This window comes from Amblyomma americanum, chromosome 10 (genome assembly GCF_052857255.1).
Source record: "Amblyomma americanum isolate KBUSLIRL-KWMA chromosome 10, ASM5285725v1, whole genome shotgun sequence".
Taxonomy (NCBI): domain Eukaryota; kingdom Metazoa; phylum Arthropoda; class Arachnida; order Ixodida; family Ixodidae; genus Amblyomma; species Amblyomma americanum.
In genome coordinates, this window is record NC_135506.1 from 42,758,443 (window position 1) to 42,778,815 (window position 20,373).

Below are 20,373 nucleotides of genomic sequence, written 5' to 3' on the forward strand. Positions count from 1 at the left end.
CAAAGCTCGTTGCATTGTTACAGTACCTATTGGCTCGCTCCACGGTGTGAGCACAAAATGCGAACGAAGGCACGCTGCACCGTTTCTGCACCACACACAGTCTACCAAATGAGGCCGAGCAAGCGTCAGGCTGGCAGCGTTTTAAATGCCCCAAAATGGATATCCCGCTCGTATTTAAGCGTTTTGAAGGTTCTGATTCTATCTGACTGCACGTGATGTCAAATCAAAGAGCAACACAAGGGTGCCTCGCGAAATCTTAAAGACGATAACGATAACCGAAAAGCGGACAACTGCGTCAGCGCACTGTCCATTGCTACGTGTGAGTAGTGCGAGTTTTACTTCGTTTTAATTCGTTTTCCACCTGGGCAAGGGTTAGAATAAAAGGAGAAGTGATTACGCCTTCATACCGATTATCATTCTTGATCAATTATTCCTATTTGCGATTCGACCAGCTGGTACAAGAATATACGAATCGCATTAGGTGACAGTATACTTGCTCACACATCACTAGCGGGCGCCTTCCCAGCGATAAGTGTTTCCTGCCTTACTCTCTCCATAATGAGAGTTTCTATTAAGGCATGCATGTATTGATGATAAGCTCCTTTGTTATCCGCAAGAAAGGAAGCTGGGGTGACGCGATAATATTATTCGACTGCCATTTCATCCCTTTTTCTTTTTTGCACTATTCCCTATTCCCTCGCAATGAGTGATTCACTCACTAAGACGTGCAGAAGATTCGAATCGAATTAACAAGGAGAATTGTGTCGCAGCGGCCTTATATTCATTACATATCCTCCGTCAACCGTTCGCAAAAGAGTGCGCGAAAAAGGAGAGCTCGTTGTTCTCGCATACTATCTGTACACACGACTAAAAATCTGTTTTCATATTTAGAGTAGTGCATCTGTACACACGAACAAAAAAGTGTATTCATATTTAAAGTACTGCATAGTTAATAAAATTCATGACCACAAAAGTGCTCAAAATTGCGCCCCTTCAGCGGTAGAATTCAGGCGACAGAGGCAGGCCCAGTTTTATAGCTTGTTTCCTGTACGAGAGCAAAAAAAAAATCGCTGATCATCACCGGGTCATGCTTACGTGTATTGCTAAGCGATTAAAAGTGGGGCTTATGCTTCGCCTTCAAGAGCAGAACACGACACCGCTATCAGGTTCCGTTTGCATCACCTATTCAACACTCGCAGATTGACATGCTTCATCATTACCTAATTCATCATTAGCATACTCATACTTGCATGTACGCATCAGTACCTGTCTCTAAGACATTTTACTAAGTGAAAGACCAAAACGCATTTACTATGCCCAGATTTATTCAGTTTGGGCCATCGAACCTTTGTAGCCTAACTTACGCTACAAATGTTTTTCCTGCAATAGAAGGTTCTATGATTCCGTGTAATGGTTTTGTGCCCATGGTAGTGTTTAGCATGTGGAATTAAAAACCACATGATAGATCGCCACACGCAGAGCCGCCACGTTAACCGAAGTCTCCGTTAAGAAAGCAGTGTGCTTTGCTGCGGGGGGTTTGTGCTGCGGAAGGCTGACCTTCTGTCTGGCTGCCTTTACTCGAGGTATGTCTGTGTGTCTTCTCGGTGTTTTTGTACTTCCATAGAATAAAGAAAAAAATGGTACTGTTTTAACGTAGTTCAACCGAGTAGACGTGTGAAACCATGTGGCTAGCCTGGCTGACTTTTGGTTTCGATTTGCTGAGTCGTGAGAAGAAACGTTGTACACCACTCAATAGCGTAGAAATCTCACAGAAAACTGCATCCCAGCATTAGCTACCGTCCGCGTCTGTGGCGATGTAGGCTTTAGAGAACTTTTTATTTTGTCCAGGCATATCATTTTGTTCGGTGTGATGCTTCGCGCTACTGCTCGGCGAAATTCAGAAAGATGATGAATCACGATCCGTATGGCCCTTCAAACTTGATGCCTTTCTAATGGGAGTGCAGTCACAATAGGAAAGTTTAGTATGTGCTCTTTAAAGTTCTTAAGACACTTTTTAAAGCAGAAACTGTTCAGTCTCGTTGTAACAAAGCAGGTACAAAAGCGTTCGAAGGGCAGATATGTGCAACTCTGAAATGTTGCCCCGTCCTGAGCTGGCTTTGGCAGTGTACTAAGAAAAGTAAGCTTTTGTTGAAGCTTGCTGGTATAGAGACTCGATATTTACGAAAAACATGCTTTAGTCAGGGGGAAGAAGTGTTGCGTAATGCTCGCAGCATCGACCATGAGCAAAAGTTTGGGGGCACGCACGCGCAAACTCCGCCTTTAAGTGTACGACGCGACAGCGATTGCACTTCTATATGCAAACACGGAGAGTGTTCCCTTTTTCCCTCTCATAATCATTATGTGAAAGACGACACGGCATGCATATAAAACCCCTCTTTAACCAAGCAGGATGAACATGCCTGCGTTGTCTCGACTGGCGATTGTTTTCTTCATGGTTCCAGTTTTAGAACATTGCATCGCTCTAATAAATACCACGCTTAAAATAAAAGTGCCTGCGTGGCCTAGTGGCAGCGTGTCTGACTCGGAACCCAAAAGTCGGGGGTTCGGTTTATTTATTTTTCGGCGAAATTTATTTACTTAGTATATTGACATATTCTAATGACGTTCTAGTGAAGTTTAGACCTTCTATTCGCCAGTTTTTCAATGGTTTACTTACATCTCAAATCCACCGGTCCACGTGTGACGTAGCCACCTTTTCGACCAACCTGAATATTTCGGTAACAAAAAACGACGATAACACCGAAACCTTGTTTTCTGCAGGACGTGACGCTTACGCTGTCGCGTGAAACGCATAATGTGGTATTGGAAATAGTTAAAGAAATTGGCAGTGGCTTAGCTCGACTACGCCAGGACATACCTAGCGAGAGGTACGTTTTCCTGGCTGAGCTTGTCTTTCGGAAACTCGAATGGTGTGATCAGTCACACGACGGGCTTCCACATTATCTTCGGTTGGTTTCCGTTGACTGACGCCTTCCATAGGCTCCATCTCGGCGCCTATGCGCCGCATATTACGCTCGGCAGACTGGCATCTCCGTTCGGCAAGCCGTTCCTCTCTCTGTTCGGGCGCCTCCGCTACTCTATTCGCCTTCCGACGCTCATTCTCTCTTTGTTGAGAAGCCAGCTTCCAGGCGACACCCTCAGGATCGGAATGGTTAATCTTCTCTTGTCTATACCGCTGTTTAGCAGCGGCTGGACTCTCCTTCCCTGCATGCATGTTAAACGTTGTGATACAGACGCCCATCACTTTCCGCCTTTTATACGCAATGCTGCGCATGCGACGTGCGGTCCGGGTGACAGAGCAGCGTGTGGCGAGGCGGCGACGAAGACGCGGCGCAGCTGTGGGGTTGTCTGGTTATCATGGTATCGGCGCATGCGCACAACTGCTCATGCGCGTGACGTCACGCTCGGCTTCGACGGTGGAGCTGGCGCGCGGCCGCGGCAATGGCACCTTGCTCCTCGGCGCATGCGCACAACTTTCCTCTCCCATGTACCGCGAAATGCTCGACTGGTAGCCGAGTGTAGCTCTCGCTACAAAATAAATTATTATACTTTAAGGCAGGCCAGCAGTAGGGCCTGGGCCGCAACATCCGCACCTCTAAAAAGATCTTTCACAATCTGGCAGTTTATTGTACTTGGGAATGAATAAGAAAAAGAACAAGCATTGAGAATTAAAGTAAGTGGGAAGAGCTTTACAAATTTGCAGAAATTTTGGAGGTGTAAAAAAATTGTTGCTTTGAATGAAGAAAACAGGCCGAACTGAGCCATGAAAGTTCACCTTGCTACGTTCTTCTAATAAAACAGAGTTAACCAAAGTAGTTTGCGATAGAAAACACTCTGAAGCACTTCAGGCTCGCAGGCATTGAGGGGTGCCGGCTAAAGAGGTTTCTGCCATTCCCGGCTAAATAAGTAAACTCTCAGCAACGCAACTTCGCACCTATATCCGGACCTAAGCGTAATCAATGAACTATCGCCTAAAAAATGCTTTAGACAGTCTATAGACTCTCCATATACTTTTGTCTACAAGGTCTAAAGATTTCCTACAGCCAAATCTTATAGACTAGTCTGTCGGCAACGATCTATAATCTACAGATTTATGGCCATGCACATTAAGTAGACTTTTTGTATAGACAGTATAGACCGCGAATACAACCATTGTCCGTAAAGTTTCGAGACTGATTTATTTTTTTTTCTAGAAATGATTTCCCAAAACAAATGTTGGTGCATAAGTATAGGTCCATCTTTTCGGACTAACCTGAGCTTTTTATGTCAATTGCTGTGGCAGCCGCTAGATGGCACTACATGTAGAAAAATACGTTGTCACTAGTCGTCTGCACATTCTACTGTGAGTGAACGTGGAGAGATGGACGTCCACCTCGAACAGCGTATAAACAATAAATTCTGTGCGAAGCTTAGCAAGACTGCCACACAGACGTATGAGCTCCTTCGTGACGCTTGCGGCAACAAGACATTATCGCGGGCGCGAGTTTTCGAGTGGCACAACAGGTTAGTTTAAGGGAGAACGTCGATGGAAGACTACACAAGGTAGGGGCGCCCTTAAGCCTCGCGGAATGAAAACAACGAGGCTCGGATAAGGGAAATCATGCAACAAGACCGCACCGTTACAGTCCGCATTCTATCATATGCTCTCGACCTTAGTAAGACAACATGCCACCAAATTTTGCGTGAGAACTTGGGGAAACGAAAGCTGAATGCCAGACTTTTGCCGCACTCCCTCGCACAGGACCAGAAGGACACGCGGACATCAGTGAGCGCTGATTTGCTCTCCGAGGCAGAGAAGGATGCTGCATTCGTCGACAGCATCATTGCTGAAGAGGAAACATGGAGTTTTCAATACGATCCTCAAACAAAGAGGCAGAGCGCCGAATGGCGCTCCACAAGCTCTCCGGCTTTGAGAAAGGTGCGGCGACAGAAGACCGAAACAAAGACGATGCTGATAGTTTTTTTTTCGATGCCCGAGGTGTCATACACCATGAGTTAGCCCCACAAGTGCAGAGGGTGAAGCAGGAGTTTTATATCCGCATGCTCCAACACATGCGTGATGCACTGCGACGCCGTCGCCCTGATTTACGGGCATCTTGACAGTGGAGCATTCTCCTCGATAACGCAAGGCCGCACAATTCTCTCAGTTCGACAAAATTTCTCCCCAAGCACAGAATTACTGTGCTTCCCCATCCGCCATACTCGCCTGACCTCTCCCCCTGAGATTTTTTCCTGTTTCCTCGTGTGAAGAGAGCCCTAAAAGGTCGCCGGATGGGGAGCGCGGAGGCCATTCAAGACGCCATTACAAAGGAGCTGACAGCCGTGCCAAAAGAAACTGTCTATAGACTGCAAGGGAGACTGTTTTGAAGGTGTGCTGCACAAATGATTTCAATGTTAAACGCATCTTTTTAAATGGACTCAGTCTCGGAACTTTATGAACAAAGGTTGTATATTAAAGGAAATATCAACGGTTAGGCAGTAGAGTTTAGAAGTCTATAGGCGGTCCATAGACCATTTTTATAAGAGATAGAGCGGCAACCTCGGCTTAATTGGTGGAGGTTCAACTTGTAAATGGTGGCAGCGCGCTGAAAAAAAAAGAACAGGCAGCCTGCCCACTTCTTCACTTCTCCATGTTTCTTAGCAGAGCACCCCCGTTTGCAAGTTAAACTTTGAACATGGCTGCGTATCCTTTCGTTTTTGAAGTGAAAGCTTCACTACGCTATGTAAAGCCGATTTCGCCGTGCGCTGCCGGTTGACCTTCAAGTGAGGCAGAGTTGAAGTGGGTTATAGGCCTTACCATACATGGTCCACCATGCTGTCGCACCACTTGACCTTTGACCTTTTGATTCGCCGGTAGAGGGCGGTATAATAGGCCGCTGCGTTCATTGGGTGACCAACCTCTCGCGATAAACCAATAATTTAAATGTCATCTGCCAGGGTGGCATGGTGGGTGCGCTGCCTATCCAGTGTGTGGAACGCACTCAACGTTACAGACGCCGAGCCGCGTCTACTTGCCCTATACACCACAGCTTTGACTCTGTAACCAGGTTCAGTAGTAGTTAATTTTTTTTTTCAATCGAAGACTTCAACCTAGCCGTGCACACTAGGCGTGCTCCTTGCTTATTCCGTAGGTAAGATTCTGTACTTCTCCCGTGCTGGACACTATACAGACTTCTGGTAGGATGAAGGCAAATGCTTATTTTAGCCACATTTTGGTGTAGAAAGGCAGGATTTGTTTTTACACAATTCTCCAGGCGCTTGACGTCGCATGTTTCGTTGCTAGGTGATCCAGGAAATGAAAAAATATCACAGTATAATAAAATAGACATAAGAAATAAAAACATAAATTAGCAAACATCGTATGTTTAACTTTTGCGGGAGCGGAATTAGCTCACCCACGAGCCGAGCTTTACCGCACGATGCCCTTGGCATCCAGCCCTGCTGGTGTTTCTCAAACGAAACGGTGTTTCTCCTTGTTCTTTAGTTTGTGCCGCTGGGCGTACTTGCGCAAATAAAAAAGAAAAAGAATTCTAGGCAATTGAACAAAATTCCCTGAGCTAAAATTTATCATTTCAAGAGAGTATGCTTTGATAATTACAATATGCAATCCGAAGTTGATAACTGTTACTAACCCTATATATTTTCTGCGGCATCGGTTGCTTGAAGAAGCTTGGGTTAAGAATAGTCTATTGTGCAATAAAAGAAACTCAAAGCACGCAGAGTGCACTACAGCACTCTGCGGGCTCCACTCGTCTCTCGCGCTATTCGTACTAGATTACCCGGGCGACTCGAGTAAGGCCCACGCCGGATGCGAGCGGTAGCGCTTCTTTCCTTCCCGCCATCCATCTCTTTCAACTACGAAGCATGTCTTCTCTTTTCTTTCTATTAATTACTTCTCAGCAGAGCCTTCTCTTACCTCCTCTCTCTGGCGCCTGCGTGCACCTGCCGTACTTCAAACAAAAAATATAAACAAGAAAAAACTGACGCACTCTCTTCCATCTGGCCTCCACTGAACGACTTGGCGATACCAAGAACAGCCGTGATCCGGTCTCTTTTATTTTCCAAAAGAGAATGACGAACTATGCGCGCGGAAAGCCCGACGCTACATTGTCTGTGTCCCGTAAACAGTTCTCCAACAGTGCTTCGTAAACCGTCAATTCCGGCTGGCGATGACACGGAGGGAATCGAACCCTAGTACCTGCGCCCGAAGAGTGTGAAAAACGCTCGCCACAGGCAACCCCCCCCCCCCCCTGCTGCCGGCCGACGGGTGACCCTGGATGCATGCATCGCGTCGTTCCCACCGTTACTGGCGCGTCTTCTGATCGAGTCATCCATCACGCAGGCTGGTCGGGCAGGAGAAGAGGGGGGAGGGGGGGTGCATGGTTCGGGGTCGTTCATCCGGCGTGACCCCTTCGCCTCACCTCCGGCCTTGGAGACTCCGCCCACGTCACTGAACGCCGTCGCCTCCGGTCGCCGACGTTCAAATGAAGTTGCATGCAGTTGCCCGCGCACAGGGAGGGCTGAGATGAAATTCACGATCGAAAGCGCACATGCCTCTCGCCTTATCCCCACCCCTGGTGCTGCCACCTTAACGCCCTAGAACGCGATGTACTTAAGAATAAGTAATAATTGTGAAATAATTGTGCCCGGGCCTTCTGGGAAGAATCTACGCGATGTTGCACCTAACTGCGACCCCACATCGCGTGGTTGTCGGCGGAATTTCATGTCAACGTGTCCTCGGCGCCTTTCCGAGTATGCACTACGCCTGTTCGTCGCCGTCAGTGATGAAGGGAGACCAGCAAATGTGCAACTTCAAGAGACTGCTTTCGGCATCCCGCGGCATCAGTAAATCCGTCATGAATTTAATAAAAGAGAAGTTGGGAAGAATGAAGCCTTCTGGCATTTTTTTTTCTCTGGGAGCGTAGATGTGAGAGCGATTGTGCCTCTCACCCCATCGGTTTTGCCGAGTATAGATGGCGTGTTTGCTAGAAGTCTGTTGATCTCACTTCTCCGCTACATTAGGGCATGAAGTCTTGCAGCTTTATCACCGATCTGAGGTTTTTGGATATGATAACAGAAACTCACTTATCAAGGGGCGGATTTATGCGCTATTGAACGAGGCTATCGAGGGGAACGGTACCACAAGCCGCATGTAATTTCAGGTTTCGATGCAGCAGAATCAAAAGAACCGGACGCAGAAAGGAACACACAGAACGAGGACTAAGCTGTTCCTTTCTGCGTCCCGTTCTTTTGGTTCTGCTGCATCCAAACATGAAGTATGCACCAACTTGCTCCGTTGTCCACCCTTTCTGCATGTATTTTTTTTTTAGTTTTGAACACAAAATAAAGTAATGCCTGTGCGCTTATTCAGTAATATATTCTTTGTTCTAGACAAAACGATCGCCCCCCGTCCTTGTCCGCTCTAAATTTGACACTGGATTTGCCATGAAGCTCTCTGTCGATCTCGACACAAATGAGCAACCGCAATGACTGTAAACACGTTTTTGATGCCTTCTGGCTTTTATAGGCCTAATCATTCGAAGCCTAATGATTATAATTAGGCCTAATCATTATAGGCCTAATCATTACGGAAGTGAAGGGAAAAGAGGGACTCGTTATGACATGCATGACGGAAGCCAATAGCCACGGAAACCAAGGAGCATAGGAGATGTACTTTTACTTGTAGTGTTTATCAATGTTACATTAATACCGCAATTATTTGATTATTTAAGATAACGGATTAGAAAGTGATCTGCCTACCTCAGCTCGTAGAGCACCGGACGCGAAATTCTGAGGTCCTGAGTTCGGATCCCACCTCCGGCATTTGGCTCGTTCTTTTTCTGCTTTCAAATGTATTGTCTCCGAGAGATCAAATAATGACGCTATTAATCTCACATTGATCAAAACCACAAATAAAGAAATAAAGAAAAACGTCCCGCATGCTGCTTGGTTTCGGTGACTGTTGGCTTCCGACATGCAATCGTATGATGGTTATTCGGCTAAGCAGCTTTATACCGTTCGCTGCAAGGTTGTTAGTAACTCACTTGCGTCGCTGGCGTAAGATATCATGTGACCACTTTGTGGTCCCGTGCCGTCACCGTCATGCCACCAGCCACTGGCGCCATCGTCAGCGGAGATGCATTAATGAGAGACCGTAATCTTGGAGGCTATTTTTAGTTTCCTCTCTATAAATTAAGCATCCTCAGAAGTTTATTTGTTTGTGAATGTGTTACAATAGAGCTTTCCAAGTCATGCTTCACCGTTGCCACAAGTGCGCTTCTTTGTGGAACGACCACCGAGCAAGCATTCTTTGTGACAGAATAATTTGCTACCGTGTCCGCTACTTGCAAAGCTCTTGTGTTGAATCTGCGGCAGTTTGCCCAAAAATATGCGGGGGGTATAGCCTTCGAAACGATGCTCACTGAAGGGCATGCTTACTGACATCAGTCACCTTTTTTCAGCGCGCTCTCAATGCGACTCAGTCGTCTGTGCGCGTTTGTTTGTCCACTGACCTGTTTAAATGCAAGCTGCAGTGTGTCAATTGAGAGGCGGCTAAATTATTTCGAAAACTTCAGCTTATTTGTAATATTTGACAGAGCCACGGTTCGTGGAACCAAAGCAGTATTAGTTCATTATGATCAGCGCGCACAACACTGAGATGCTGTAAGAGTGACGTTGAAAAGCAAAAAAAAAAGAGCGCTGTGGTTCAACGCGGCTTGAACCTAATTATACGAGCGAAAGCTCTGTTAAGCATGAAGAGACACGGTTTTTTTGGCTTGGATGTTTTATTATTGCATATCAAAGGCTTCATCACCGTCTTGCTGCAGCTTGACTAAGGTGAAGACTGTTTTATGGTATGTAAATTGGTTGCAGTTAGAACTTGGGTTACTTTGAGATTAGAACTTGGCGGTACGTGATTCCCACAGCCTCAAATCAAATGTCAAGGTCAAGGGTCAAGGTCAAACCTCAAGGTCAGGCACCCAATGGTCATAGTATTATGATCACGCGGTCATACTACCTTAGCTTGGGCCATGCGACCACGCAATTGAGTTCGGTTTGTCCTTGTGAGGCATTGAAGGTCATTGTCGATGTGGTGCCCACTGTCTCAAATCAAATGTCAAGGTCAATAATGGTCGATGTCAAAGGTCGCCGTCAGGGACCCAATGGTCATAGTCATATCATCACGTGGTCATACTACCATAGCTTGGGCCATACCACCACGCAGTTAAGTTCGGTTTGACCTTGTGAGACATTGAAGGTCATTGTCTCATCCACATCGAAATCGGAAGTTGTACCCCGAGGAGTGTAGTTTTCGCTCTAAAACAAAAAAAAGCACTGAGATTTGTGGAGCCAGTGCCCTGTCTTTACTACACCGGATAACGTTGTCTGCTGAAAATGCGGCAAATTCTTTATGGCCATAGATAAAAGCGCGAGTATACTCAATAGACAATCGAATACCCCACAGTGCAGAGCATACAGCAAGATCGTCAAGCAGGAATTACTGGTCTAGATGCAAGGCCGCCACATGGCTGCAAACTCAGTTAACGAGGCTTCGACCAGGAGTAGCGGCGGTGATGCCCTGGTGATGTTTCAACTCTGTCAATTCGATATAGCGGCTGTGGCGGGGTTTCGGTCAGTCCACACAACGCGGGGTGTTTGAATGTCTTCGAAAGTTAGATAAGTTGGCGTAACACGCACTTTTGGAGACAGGGTGGCTCTGCCTGCAGCGATGAGTGACAAGGTTAACGAATACCATGATGATAAGGTCGCGCAGCGCAGTAGAGTTTCCATGTTACTTTCAAAGAAACTCCATAACCCAAAAACGAATTTGTAAGGCAGCATTCACATGGTGATGCCATGAACCAACGGCTTGATACTGGGACCCAGTTATGGCTCAAGGCGTTCCTGCTGTCAGTAACCGAATGGAGCTGTGACGGCAAAGCGTCACAAGAAAATCAACCCAGAGGCAAGGGTTTGGTCAAAATAAAACCTATATATGCAATGTCATGCCTTCATATCGCATCAGATTGCGGCCAAGTTTCTTTTTTTTCTTGCGAGTAAGCATTCTCTTTATGACGGTTATGCATTACTTGGCGTGTTTTAAAATGCCGATTGATTTCTTTACTCTGCCTCAGCATTGGTTCTGTGGCATCAAAGCATACTTTTATACTAGTATAAATGTTCACCGCTAAGGACGGGGACCAGTAACACCGAACACCTGACTGGCGCCAGTCATGTGCCGTGTGCTATTTGTCCGCGCCCACAGCGCTAAACGTGTAAGTTACTAACAGGTGCCAACTAGCAAAAGCGGAAGTACGACCTTGGGATCACCTGCTTGCCAATGAGATTTGGCTTCTTTCTAGAGAATCAGATTTTGGTCTATGTCATCATGACATCGCGTGGTTGCCGTGCTTATTAAAAAAAGCGTCTTTTCAGCCACTCAGCAAAAACTTGTGCATGTATTGACAAAACCTTCTGTTTGTTACTTCGGTGCGACTCCCTACTATGGCGCAGCTACGCAAGGCTAATGGTACCTCTGCACTGGAGAACGCGGCACAGCTGCATTTCTACTTCGAAGAGAAATACAGCTGTCAACATAGCGCAAATTGCGCGGCATGCCGCGAGAACAGAATGCCAAGCGAAGGCTCCCCTGGGTAGCATAGTGAACCGGAAGCTACGCCGGTCGGAGCGTACTGGATCTCGGAGGCCATGCAAGCGCGAAGAGTGGAAAGAATGTCGCACGAAGTGAATCTTGCTAGCGACCAAGTCTCCACGCATATCCACTTATCGCCCCCCCCCCCCCTTTCCATCCTTCCCTCCAAGTGCATTTCTTGTGTTTCCGTTTTCCACATTTGAAAGCCCTATTTTCCTTTCTCCTTGTTAGGTATACGACCTCCGGCTCCTCTCTGCTTAGTCTTCACGAACACCCCCCCCCCCCCCCTCGTGTTGTTCACACTTATCTATTACTCCCGCGAGCAACGTTATTCAGCGTATCTCGCCATCAACGCGAACGCCCGCGGAATAGGAAATCACGGCGTGGCCATTTTTTTTTTTAATCTACTAGAGCGCTCCCTACAGAGCGTTCGCGCACGAAGGGCACGTCCTCTGCTCACGGTGCTAAATCCTCCGAGGAATCGTCTGCGGCCACATGCGTAGCAGACACCGCAGGTTCCGAGCCCGAGCAGGATCATGTTCCGCTTTCACGGCTAATTTATTTTCACTCGCGATACGTCGCCCCTCGTTTCATCCCGATCGTCAAGACGCCCCGTATGATGCTCGCGCCAGGGAACCTTGGTGTTGCAACGGAGCGGGAACTGAGCTTGGTATAGCCATTTTCGATGACCGTTTGTGCAAGCAGGATGCGCGCGCGCTGAATGAAGGGAACCTGTGTCTAGAAAATGCGTGTTATGCTTGTTATCTCACCCGTTGGTAGTGAGTGCCCCGATAAATCTCGGGAAGGAAAGCGGGTTGTGATGCCAGACGACTTTGTCCTCGCCATCACGAGCGCACCTTGCCGTGCTGCGCGCCGATCGCGTTACCCGGTGATAGGAGCCGTGATAATAATAATAATAATAATAATAATAATAATAATAATATTAATAATAATAATAATAATAATAATAATAATAATAATAATAATAATTGGTTTTTGGGGAAGGAAATGGCGCAGTATCTGTCTCATATATCGTTGGACACCTGAACCGCGCCGTAAGGGAAGGGATAAAGGAGGGAGTGAGAAGAAAGGAAGAAAGAGGTGCCGTGGTGGAGGGCTCCGGAATAATTTCGACTACCTGGGGATCTTTAACGTACACTGACATCGCACAGCACACGGGCGCCTTAGCGTTTTTCCTCCATAAAAACGCAGCCGCCGCGGTCGGGTTCGAACCCGGGAACTCCGGATCAGTAGCCGAGCGCCCTAACCACTGAGCCACCGCGGTGGGGCAGGGAGCCGTGATCGCAGTTTTAACGATAAAGACAACTCCTCTCTGCTCGTAACAAAAAAAATGACAGAGATTTATTGCCTAAATTCTGGTTCGGCTTGGTTTATGGGGGTTTAACGTCCCAAAGCGGCTCAGGCTATGAGACACGGCGTCTTGAACGGCTCTGGAAATTTCGACCACCCGGGATCGGAATTTCCAGAGCCCTTCCACTTTTTCCGGGGCCATATTCCACTCTTTGGGTGACTTCAAGGGCACCTGCACCACTTTTTCAGAATTTCGTGCTATCCAAAGCTGCAGGTAATCATGCAAAGTGTTTCTGCGCTCGATTTTAAAGTAGTGACGTAATCGACGATTAATTTTTATGCTTCTCTTCTTCTCACCGCGTCGGAGACTTACGTAAAAGCTCGGTGCGACGTCACGGAAGATACGATTTCAAATTTCCGCTAACGTCAACCACACCCTGGCGTGGCTAGTTGGATCATGTTGATTTTTTTTTTCTTGAAAGCAAACGACTGTGCGTTGTATACGTACTGGTACAGTCGATGACGTCGTGATGAGGCCCCACTTGGTGCTGCGCGCTGCGGATAAGCTTTAAGGCCGTCCGGATTTCAATCGGGGATTACGTCACCATCTCAAATGCTAGCCCAAAAGCACTGCGCATGCTCCCCGAGAAGGTTTCCCATATTTGACGTAAAAGTAAAAGGTATCAAGGATTCAACTCGACTTTCATGATGCCCTGCGAATTCGCTTCGAGTAGTGCGGGCACGTTATCGCGTACTGAACCATCACGCACCCCACTAAACTTTTCAAGAATCCAAGGTTCAGCGACATCTCGATGCGTAATAAGCGGCGACCTCAGTAGCTACCCCGGACATGTATGCTTCGCGTAGCCTCTCAGGATTTTCTCGATTTGTGGCTCTTTGGAGTGTAACGTTACGGGTAACCGTAAGCAAGATTTGATTCAACTAAGAATGCTTAAGGCGACATTGTAACAAAAGCACGAATGTAGAAAGAGGAGGAGGAGAAAAAGCAAGCAGGTTAGTTAATTAATTAATTAATTAATTAATTAATTACCTCAAAGACCCCGGATATGGGGCATTACGTGAGGGACGGGCATGACAGACTACAAAATGATGGTCTCAATCTTTTTCTTGAATTTGGTGGGGTTGGTAAGGTGTATGGCTTCCGGCGGCAGATCGTTCCAGTCCCGAGATGATTTGACAAAAAAAGATCGGAAATGAGATGCAGTTCTTGCAGGGGGAGGGTACACTGTCTTGCTCCGGTGAATGCGGCTGGACAGACGATGTGTTGCTGATATGATCGATGCTCCTAAAGATGAATGATAAAACTTATGGAAGAAGCATATTCGAGATATTTTTCTTCTTGTTTCAAGACTAGACTAAGAGGCTCTAGATTTCAGAGAAGACACACTTGTATAATATGAATACTCACTGTACATAACGCGGATAGCGCGATTTTGTATTTTTTCAAGTGTTAACGAGAGGTTGGACTGATGAGGGTCCCATACTGCTGAAGCGAATTCTAATATAGGTCGGACGAAAGTTTAGTAAGCTAATAATTTAATGGAAGGGGTATCAAAACGAAGATTTCGACGTAGGAAGCCAAGGGTGCGGTTAGCGTCAATGGTCGTTATACGTGAAGACCATGTTAGGGTATGAGTTAAAGTAATGCCTAAATACTTACAGGTAAGAACGGAGCGAATAAACCGGTAGAATAAACCTGTTTGCTACCCTGCACTGGGGGAAAGGCAACATAAAGATATATATTAAGGAATATAAAGATGAAGGAGAAAATGGAGTAGCAGGAAAATGAAGTTAGCATGCAAAGTCAGTAAGCGTTCGGTAAAGTCACACCCTATCGTGCAGGTCAGTTCTCCAGAAGCAGAGCACTGCCTCGGAGGCCTTCACCACCGATGATCACCGCGGACAGTGGCCGAAAATCTTCATTTCCTTCAGTGGGCGTTCAGCTAGACGCCCCAGCCTACGACAGAGAGACTGCCTTTCGGCACTGTAGGCAGGGCATTCATAATTAATGTGGGCTGTAGTCTCGACTCACCCGCAGATGGCACATTCTGGCCTATTAGCCATACTGATTTCAAATTAGTAATGGCTGGCGAAAGGTATTTCAAGCCACTGGCGAACAGCAAAGTTGCTTCACGTTGTGGTAGGCCGGCTGGAAGCCGGGGCATCAACTCAGGGTCCAGGAATTTTAAACGTGAATTCCAAAATTGTCTAGAATTCCACGCAGCAAGCGTGATCTTCCTTGCAAGAGCGCGAATCCTGTCCGCTGCGTGCGCTCTCGAAATGGGGTTAAACACACAATCGCCGTCGTGGTGAGCAGTTCGCGCTACCTCGTCCGCGCGGTGATTACCTGCCATGCCGCTGGGTCCTTGTAGCCATTGGTAGGTAATGTCGCACCCTTGATTGTAATGTAGTTCTCTGATTTCCGCGACCAGTTGTTGATGGGCTCCACGGCGAAGAGCAGCGTCTAAGCCTTGTAGGGCTGCTCTATAATCGGCGAATATGAACCAGCGCTGGGGCTGTGCAGATTGATGTGCTGAAAGGCGACACGAAGAACAGTTGGTTCTTCACGCGTCGAAGAAGTCTGGCGAGCTGTCCTAACTCTGATTTCTATAGTCGTTGCGAGGATGACCACGGAGCCGGAAGAAGTGATGGGGTTCACTCAACTCACGACGTAGATGTGCAGCCGGTTTGCATGGTGTTCATGTAATAGTGACGTGTTTTAGCTCTATCGGCGATAAATCGATATTCTTCCTGACGCGAGGTATTGAAAGAAGCACATGGGGTTTGTGTAGGCTGCATTGAGGAGAGGACGATCTAAAGGTGGGTGTCAACGGGGGCGGCAGAGTGGCGTTTTGTGGATCAAGGGTGTTTGTAAACGATATGCGCGGCCTGGTAATAGGAGGACTGCCAAAGTAATGAGAGGGAACACAGAAGATGTGTGGAAAATGTGCCCTCAGCGCATAAAGTGTTGTAGTAGGTGGTGATTAGATTCTAATGGGTGATTAGTATGGCCGTAAAGGCACATTTCGGCAACCCTAGGTATAGGTCTGGAGGGCTTGAACGCTTTGTAGACTTCGTATGTTGGTTTCTGTAATGTTTCATAGTACATGGAGGCTGTACCGAAGGAATCCCACGAATATCACGTTGTGCAGCTGCATCATCGACCGCACTGATGCTCCCCACTACTTTCTCACAGGGAAGCCGAAAACGTAAGCGATCGTATTCTTTTCACATTGAATTTGTGAAACAAACTGACTGTATTGTAGTGTTCATTGCTTTGTTTGTCATTTTATTTTCCTTACGCAAAGTACCTGTCACGATTATTTGCAACATTGTATTGTAATTGTATTGTGTTATAATTTGAAAGTGTGCCACTGTTTTGGTTGCGAAAGTTCGCAGCCGGGTGTCCATGGTCAGGTCAAGCGCTCCAAGAGGCCGCTTTTACCATGGACACCCTGTCACCATGTGTATTGTGGTGGTAAATAAATAAATGAAATGAAATGTGGGGACTCCAAGATAGATTTCGGTCGATGATTACTCCCAGAAACGATGGCTCCTTTCGAAGGGTACTGCTGTGTCGTTTATACACATGATATAACGAGACGTGTTCTTGCGTGTTAACGCAACAAGCGAACACCATTGTGTTGAAACTTGCAGGCCTTGCAGGTGGAGCCAAGCCGCAAGAATACTTGACGCTTTTTGAAGCCTCGCTCGATCTTGTGGGCACGTAACCCCGGGTGCCCAGATAGAGATGTCGTCCGCGTAGATTGCGAGTTGCGCCGACTGTGGTAATAAGTTGACAAGCCCGACAAGTGGAAGGTTGTAGAGCGTTTGGCTTAGCACCCCAACCATGGGACTACACGGGAAGTGAAATGAGAAGATGTTGGCCCATCGTTAGTTTCCACAGAGAGAGATTTGTTGGATAAATAACTCCTTATCCAGAAGAATACGGGACCACCAAGTTATGAAGCTTCCAAAGCGTCCAAAGTGGACTGGTGATTTACATCGTCATGTGCACCCTTTATAGCCTAGAACAACGCCGTGCCACTGTCAAGCGCTTCAAATGCCTTTGGCGCTGGACGGACGACACCAGGTCGACCACGTTGTCTATTGAAGAGAGTCCACGTTCAGACCGGGACATTATAGCCGGATATATACGGTAGCGCTTTACTTACCATTTAATGCCTGTAAGCATCATACTTTCCAGTACTTTGCCTACGCAGCTAGCCAGTGCAATTGGATAGTATGATGTTAGGTCAAGAGGTGATTTCCCTGGTTTTAAAAGTGGAACTAGACGACTGGACTTGCAGTCGTCTGTAACTGTACCCTCCATTCCATGATTTATTGTGGTACTCCAAAAGGACATGTCTAGCTTCATGTCCAAGGCATGCAAGTGCAGAGTTCGGCACATCGTCCGGTCCAGGCGATGATGACCGTCTGCAACAAGCCAGTGCAGCGTCAAGTTCCTTCACAAAAAAGGGAAGGTCCACTCGTGGATGACGAGAAGCAGGAACATCGCTGCAATGCAGCGTTACGGATGGGGTCGAATGATCTGCTATACCTAGCGCTTATATCTTCGGCAACTTCCACCTCGCCACGTCCTTGGTAGATTGCGAGAGACTTGAATGGGTCGATCACTTGTGAGGATGTTCCAAGGCCACAAACAACATTCCAGATGCGTGACAAATGCTTCTGTGCATCAAGCGTTTCAGAGAATGACGTTCCAGCGTTGCGCCTGGAGGGCTTGAATTCTGCGATGAATTTTCTTTTGCAGCTTTGAGGCCAAGGCGTGATTTTGTGCGTCGGTATCTACGCTCTGCCCTCTGTCGCATTCATCGCAGGCGCTGTAATCCTATATCGAATTCCGTGTAGTTTAGCACTGGAGTGAAGAAGCACGTAGTAATTTTTTGATGGTCCGTTGGGTTCTTCGGAAGGGTGCAGACCCTTCCAAACGTTGTTGTTCGGCGGTGATGAAGGAAGATGTGCAGATAAAGGTCAAAGAGAGAATATATTTACAGTATGTACAAGGGCAAACTGCGTTACAAGTTGAGTCACACAGACGGTCCAGCTGTAACTGACGAAGACAATTCTCACACTGAGAAACACTCTCTACAAGCCCTTACTCATCGACGAGAGGTTATAGTCTAGGGTTGTAGAATTACGTGCCACTGCACGGAGCCTCTAGCTCAACTAGACAAGACTAGACAAGACCACCCTCCAATGATTTTACATGCAATTTTAAATCTTTTGCAAACAAAGAAGTTAGGGCGGTCATTTTTCGAGGCCCGCCCTAAGCTTCGGTAACCAATGGAGGTAGCCATAGCCCCTGAAGGTTGGACCCAACTTTGAGCCCGGAGCTTGGCAAAAAGAAAAAGAAACATACAGAAAACATTCTGAAAACCCTCTCCCCCGGGAGGGGGGGGGGGGGGGGCGGAGTTCTCGCCCTTACTGCTTGGTGCCTTCCCCTTCCCTGCCGCACCAGCGCGTCGCCTCGCGAAGGATGAAAAGTTATTTTTCAGCTAATTGGCGGGACCACTGGCTCCACTGGCTCGCCGCAGGAATGTCAGACGGCGGAGAACCGCGACGCTTCGGTGCCATCGAGAATGCCAAAAAAAGAAGAAAAAAAAGAGGCCCATCGCGGAATGCGAGGTGGTCCGCATTCTGCCGCAGTGGGAATGCTGCCTAAGACCAAGCGGCGCCACCTGCCCGTTTTGTGCGCCTCGCATGCTTTCTTGGCGCGCTTAACAAAGCCAGGTGTCTTTGGCCATCACAGTGCTCAATCAGCCAGTTCCCCCTGCGCCTTTGCCACTGCTTGCGGGGGTAGGGGGGGGGGAGGCACACAGGTAGGTGTGGGAGCGTAGACCGGAGGCCCGCAGTGACCGCAAGCCAAGGGAATCAAAAAAATGCACGCGTTGGTGAAGCGCGGCCTTACACATGTGCATGTCATAACTTCCATGGCCTCTAATTGTCTCTTCCAAACCTGCGCTGAAGCCTTCTCTGCAGGCATCTTCCGTAAGTGTTTGAAACGCTGGCCAATAGATGCGTGGCGTACGTGTGGCAGATGTGCATGTGGCAAGGACAGTAATTATTATTTATTATTGACAGAATTGTACACCCCTTAAGATGGGTCCTAGCAGGAGGGGTAAAAAATGCATATAAAGAAACGCGGCAAACAACATCGCAGACAACTAAGATGAGTAAAGAACAAGAAAAAAACTCAGCAACTATCAATAAGCAATTTTGTCAACACATCGATCCTGTTAACAACCTCAGCCGGAGTTCATTCCATTGAGATATTGTGTGAGGAAAAATGAGTATTTGAAAGCATTGATTGTAGTGCTGCACGATGTTAGTGATTCCGTGTGACGATGTCGGGTTAGTCGCGTTGTGATCGGCTTAAGAAATAAATCAGGGCTCATGGAGAATTTGTCATTTCTGAATAAAAAAAGAAAGGAAAGAATGAGCATATATGTAGGAATGTGGTCGCTACCGTTGTTTTATATAATCGAAAACTGCGCCATTTCCATCCCCGAAAACCAGTTTTCATTTTTTTTTCAGCGCACGTAATTCACATTTGACCTAACTACGCAAATCTTGCGCAACATTTTTTTTAATTTCACCCATTTAATTGCGGCTGCCGCCTCAGGAATTCGACCTCCGGCCCTGAGGCTGAACCACGAACCTCACATTCACTACGCCATCTGCGGCAGGGTGGTAAAGTGTTATTGACCTTTGTGCGTAGTTTCTTCTAAGCGGAAACAATTATATATTGCAGACAAGACAGAAGCATGGTTTAATTGGCAATTGAAATTGGCGAGCATAGTGTCATGTCCTCCCGCAGCCTCGCTATATAGAAGTGGGGAGATGTGGAAACTATAGGAAACAGGAACCACGTCCAAGTTTCTAGATTGAAACTGTTCCCTCTGGTCGTTGAGAATGAGATTGTAAGAAAGAACGCGCGTTCGATGTCGAGGGTATTTGTATTTGGGAATGCTTGATGCATTAACGGCGTCCAGAATTGTCGAGTATTTTCCGTTGAAAGTTTTTGATACTCTTTAGCGCAGAAAGCCTGCAGTTCTTGCCTACTGCTGACTGCAGCTTCATGCCGTTGTTGTGAGCAATATTCATACAGGGAACAGCGCGGTATCTTTCTCCTGCTAGTGTTATATCGATGCTGGAACGAAACAGAGCGAAAACACTGGACTACAGAAACGAAGAACACAGACACAGCGCGGACGTACAGCTAGGTGTATTTCGTGCGAGAAAGCATTAAATACATAAAACAAGCACAATAAAGTACTGTACACACTACTGATATCATTTGCCAGTATCTCGTTCCAGCGTCATGTGTTTCGTCCTAGTGTCAT